Source organism: Portunus trituberculatus, chromosome 11 (genome assembly GCF_017591435.1).
Source record: "Portunus trituberculatus isolate SZX2019 chromosome 11, ASM1759143v1, whole genome shotgun sequence".
Classification (NCBI taxonomy): domain Eukaryota; kingdom Metazoa; phylum Arthropoda; class Malacostraca; order Decapoda; family Portunidae; genus Portunus; species Portunus trituberculatus.
In genome coordinates, this window is record NC_059265.1 from 3879632 (window position 1) to 3885416 (window position 5785).

At 42.5% G+C, this 5785-nt stretch overlaps 1 long non-coding RNA gene across 3 annotated transcripts; it reads left to right on the top strand.

Annotated features, from left to right (window-relative positions):
* Positions 1–221: 221 nt before the first annotated feature.
* On the top strand, positions 222–4072 carry LOC123502440. Of its 3 annotated transcripts, XR_006674070.1 has the most exons (4): positions 222–249; positions 470–691; positions 2495–2630; positions 4017–4072. It is a non-coding gene; the product is annotated as an uncharacterized LOC123502440 (long non-coding RNA). The 3 variants fall into 3 exon arrangements; XR_006674071.1 differs by lacking the exon at positions 4017–4072 and having other exon boundaries at positions 458–691; positions 2495–2803; XR_006674069.1 differs by lacking the exon at positions 4017–4072 and having other exon boundaries at positions 2495–2799.
* The last annotated feature ends 1713 nt before the right edge of the window (positions 4073–5785 follow it).

Here is a 5785-nt window from a genome sequence, read left to right on the forward strand (position 1 = left end):
TGTGTGTAAATCTATCATTAAGTTGTAATAAATCTGTTTTTCTGAGAGCGTAATTCTCCACCCTCAGACGTTGACGAGTGCGTGGAGTCGTCCAGATCCTCTCCCTGTGGACCATCCTCTCAGCAGCGTTCGATCCCCCCCGCAGCAGCAACGGTCATGAGAAGGCGGTCATTGAAGTGTCAACTCCCAAGCTGGCACGGTGGTGGGTGTTGTGCTGGGCTCCTTGGGGTTCTTTGCCTAGCTGTTGGGGTAAGTCAAATAGTTTTTCACTTCTTTATACTGTGGGGTCTTGCTCTGGGTGTGTTTTGGCTGTGCTGTGGCAAAGATGGCGTAATTAAGCAGTGAGTGAGATTCTTTCAAACTTTAAACAATTCTAAATTGTTCTTGACACACTGAGAATATTCAATTACTGTAAAGTTTGCCGACTCATACTTCATACTTTTTTTCGTCTCACCAGCAACATTTTCAGTGTACAGATGTTTGTCGGGTTCTTGAAGATGCGTTGACGTGTTATCATCCACGCAAGCTTCCCCAACCCAGCCAGTGTACCACAAGACAACAAGCATTCAGGAGGACGGGAGGAGGGAGCGAGCGGCTGCACGCATTATTGAACGGGACGGCATTACATTCTCCCCACAGCTGTATGACTACACTGAAGCAAGCCCAGAATAAAGTGTTGAGTGACCATGATGTGAGTATTGTGGTTTGTACATTACACTTTTATCTCCTCGTGTCTCATTTTAAAAGCTTTTGTAGCCAAAGGAACAAGAGGAGGCAGAGGAGGAGGAAGAAGAAGAACAACAAGAGAGTGATTCTTGGAGACGTACCAATGAAGTTCTGAAGGTTGGCCACAAATCTTCATTACTGGTGTAGTGTATTTCATTGATCATTTGTAGATTGGGTGGATAAATTTGTGGATTTTGTAGACAGTTGTAGATGTGAATTGGGTAAGGTTTTTTGCCATGCCTTATCTACACCAGCAGAAAACCGTGATATGTAGAAGTTGTGATAGAAGCATTATGATAGGAATTTACCGTATACATATGCATAGAGAATTTAAAAAAGGAAGATTGTAGACCAGGAGAGGAAAGTAACTTCTTTTAAAGATTTCGGTGAAAGTTTTGCTTTAGTGTTAGACATATCAAAGGCTTTTGATAGAGTCTGGCATAAAGCTTTGATTTCCAAACTGCTTTCCTACAGCTTCTATACTTTTATCTGCAACTTTATCTTAAGTTTCCTTTCTGACTGTTCTATTGCTGTTGTGGTAAATGGCCACTGTTCTTTTCCTAAATTTATTAATAATGGAGTTCCTCAGGGTTCTGTCTTGTCACCCTCTCTCTTTCTATTATTCATTGATTAACCAAACTTGTTGTCCTATCTACTCCTACGCTGATCCTACATCTTTCCACGTCCTTTCAGAGACGACCAACCCGTCAGGAAGTCAACTGATCACGCAGGGACGCCAAAGAACGCCTGACTTCCGATCTTTCTAAGATTTCCGATTAGGGCAGAGAAAATCTAGCAGTTTTCAATGCCTCAAAAACTCAATTCCTCCATCTATCAACTCGACACAACCTTTCAGTGACACTCAACTGTCTCCCTCTTCCACAATGAATATCCTAGGTCTGTCCTTTACTCATAATTTTAACTGGAAACTTCACATCTCATCTCTTGCTAAAACAGCTTCTTTAAAGTTACGAGTTCTGAGGCATCTCCGCCAGTTTTTCTTGCCCTTCCAATTGCTTACTCTGCATAAGGGCCTTATCTACACGTGTATGGAGAACTCTTCGCATGTTTGGGGGGATTTCAGTTACACAGTTTTACTAGATAGGGTGGAATTAAAAGCTTTTCGTCTCATCAACTTCCCTCCTCTGACTAACTGTCTTCAGCCTCTATTTCACCGCCGAAATGTTGAATTTCCTTCTCTCTTTTATCGCTATTTTCATGCTAACTGTTCTACAGATCTTGCTATCTTCATGCCTCCCCTTGTCCTGCGGCCTCACTGTACAAGGCTTTCTTTTTCTTCTCATCCCTATTCTGTCCAACTTTCCAACGCAAGAGTTAACCAGTACTCTGAATCATTCATCTTTTTCATTGGTAAAATCTGGAACTCCCTACCTGCATCTGTATTTCCGAATTCCTACGAGTTGTCTTCTTTGAAGAGAGAGATATCGAGACATTTGCTCCCTAATTTTGGCTGACGCTTTTCCACTTTTTAGAGAGCCAGCACTCAAGTGGGCCTTTTTTTTTTTTTAATCTTTTCTTTGTCTCTTGCCCTTGGCTGGCGCTCTTCCTATATGAAAAAAAACCTCTCGGGACACGAGTCCTCTGCTCATCACTCATCATTTCTGTCACCTATCATGATTGTTTATGTCTTAAGGAGCAAATGACCAACGTGTTCACTCCATGCTGGAATTCACCATGCATGGAGAAACACTTAGTGATAACGTTGTAATAAATCTGTGTTTCTGAGAGTGTAATTCTCCACCCTCAGACGTTGATGAGTGCGTGGAGTCACCCAGATCCTCTCTCTGTGGACCATCCCCTCAGCACTGTTCGATCCGCCCAGCAGCAGCAACGGTCAGGAGAAGGCGGTCATTGAAGTGTCAAGTCTCCAAGCTGGTATGGTGGTGGGTGTTGTGCTGGGTTCCCTTGGGGTTCTTTGCCTAGTTGTTGCGGTAAGTCAAATAGATTTTCACTCCTTTATGCTCTGGGTGCCAATTGACACAATGTTAAATACCCTGCCTTCCTTACTCTATTCCTCCTTATACATCTTGTAGTACACTTCATGCTAACTCCTACGCTGATGATACCACCCTACATCTTTCCACGTTCTTTCAGAGACGTCCAACCCTTCAGGAAATTAACAGATCACGCGGGGACGCCACGGAACGCCTGACTTCCGATCTTTCTAAAATTTCCGATTGGGGCAGAGAAAATCTAGTAGTTTTCAATGCCTCAAAAATTCAATTCCTCCATCTATCAACTCGACACAACCTTTCAGACAACTATCTCCTCTTCTTCAATGACACTCAGCTGTCTTCCTCTTAAACAATGAATAACCTCGGTCTGTCCTTTGCTCATAATCTTAACTGGAAACTTCACATCTCATCTCTTGCTAAAACAGCTTCTATGAAGTTAGGTGTTCTGAGGCGTCTCCGCCAGTTTTTCTCGCCCCTCCAACTGCTTACTCTGTATAAGGGTCTTATCCGTCCCTGTATGGTGTAATCTTCGCTTGTTTGGGGGGTTCCAGTCACACAGCTTTGCTTGATAGGGTGGAATCGAAAGCTCTCCGTCTCATCAACTCCCCTCCTCTGACTAACTGTCTTCACTCTCTTTCTCACCGCCGAAATGTTGCATCCCTTTCTATATTTTATCGCTATTTTCATGGTAACTGTTCTACTGATCTTGCTAACTGCATGCCTCCCCTCCTCCTGCGGCCACGCTGCACAAGGCTTTCTTCTTCCTCTCATCCCTATTCTGTCCAACTCCCTAATGCAAGAGTTAACCAGTACGTTCAATCATTCATCCCTTTCACTGGTAAACTCTGGAACTCCCTCCCTGCATCTGTATTTCCAAATTCTTACAACTTGTCTTCTTTTAAGAGGGAGGTATCGAGGCATTTGCTCCCCTAATTCTGGCTGACGGTTTTGGCACTTTTTCTACTCTTTGGAGAGCCAGCGCTCAAGTGGGCTTTTTTCTGACGCTCTTTTTTTTGCCCTTGGCTGGCCCTCCTCCCTACGTAAAAAAAAAAAAAATAAAAAAATAAACTAATATTTCTACCATGCACAACATTCCAAAATCCCTACTCATAAAGTTCCTCCGCTCGTATTAATTATGAGCTTCGTACGGCAGTTTTCCTCCTTAGGCCTACAGAGCCCGATCCACCTTGGCTCTCCTTAACATACCATCCTTATCGTTACATCATCCACAATCCCTTCCCCAATCCTGTGTACTACAAGACAACAGGCATTGAGGAGGACGCCATTTCAATATTGTTCCATCTCTTGTTCCAGGATTCAGTACTACTAACGCCAAAGAAGTGAGGCAAGTTTTTGGAGTGAGCGTGCATGACATACAACAGACACCAGACTGCTACTACTGCTGGTGTTGCCAAAGGAACAAGAGGAGGAAAAAAAGGAAGAGGAAGAACAAAATGATGATTCTTGGAGACGTACCAATGAAGTTCTGAAGGTTGGCCACAGATCTTCATCACTGGTGTAGTGTATTTCATTGACCATTTGTATATTGGATGGATAAATTTGTAGATTTTGTAGACAGTTGTAGACATGTAGCGGGTAAGGTTTTTTGAAATGCCTTATCTACACCAGCAGAAAACAGTAATATTTAAAAGTTATGCATAGCATTGTAATAGGAGTGTACGGTGTACATATGTATATAGTATTTAAAAAGGAGTGTGTAGACCAAAAGAGGAAGGTAACTTCTTGGGTCACGATTCCTCTGCTCATCACTCATCATTCCTGTCACCCATGATGATCGTTTATGGCTTAAGGACCAAATGACCAACGTGTTCACTCCATGCTGGAATTCACCATGCATGGAGAAACACTTAGTGATAACGTTCCTTGTTAGGAGACGCCATCTTCTTAGTGAGGGAGTGTATCGAGCATGCTGGCTAGTCACACATCAACGGCTAGATGTGTGTCGCGGAGGATGATGACACGATGTGTCTTTCTGCCAGGCCATGACAGTAAATTAGTACCAAGTAGTAGTTATTAAGAGTAGTAGTTGTATTAGTAGTAGTAGTGGAGTGCTTCTCACTCTCAGTATTGCAAGTTGTGATGTAGACGTGGCTGTGTCTGTAGTGATCACAACAACCTGTTGTTGTTCCTTTTTGTGTGTCTTGAGGAAAGATCACAAAAGTGTCTTTTTTGTTTTTTGTTGTGCAGCACAAATTTATTGTTACGTGTTTCCAAAAATGATGTTTTGTGAGTCTTTCAATGCAATACTTAATTTAAGTGTCTGGCCAATGTCTTGTAACGTGGTACAATTTTTGTTTGTATTTATTTTTCATACCTACTGATATGACGATATCTTGTGAATGATACTCCTATATATTTCTAATGGCAACACAATATCTCTTGATATAATAAAATGCATAATGTATCGACTTGTTTTCCTAACAGTTAAAAAGAGATGCAAAACAATATCTGGTTTGCAAGTGAAGCGAAATTAGTCAACAATTTGTTGCATGGCGCCACAGCGTCTAAGGTGATATGATGCCACAATATAGTTGCATGGAAATACTAGTATTAATGTGTAAACTGACACACTCCCGTCCATGATGGCGAAGGTGGGCAGGTGTGGGTGTTGGCGGTGCTGATGGAGATATTTACATGCTTGTGTGTAGATAGATCGATAAGCTGGTAATTTGATAGCTTCATTCATACGTAAATGGACAACAGTTCGATGGTGTATACACTGCTACAACAATAAACTTAACAATCAATCAATTAAACATCAATCGGATTTAAAAGGCGAGTGATTTGAGGGTGTCGAGCGAGGTTCCCAAGGCTGGTTTGCTCTGCGTCACAGGGAGGGATAAACGGTCAACGGGGCTCTATACTGATTAGCCTATGTGTAAGTCAAGCCACTTACTTCGTCTAGGAACATTTGTAGCATATACAAGAACGATTTAGCGACCTTTTAGCGACTTTTCAAGGTGGATCTGGTGACGTAGAATATTTCCATTTGGCAACTGCCCACCACCAACACCACCGCCAGTGACCATACGTCCATTTCATCACCAGACACGAGACCTGGG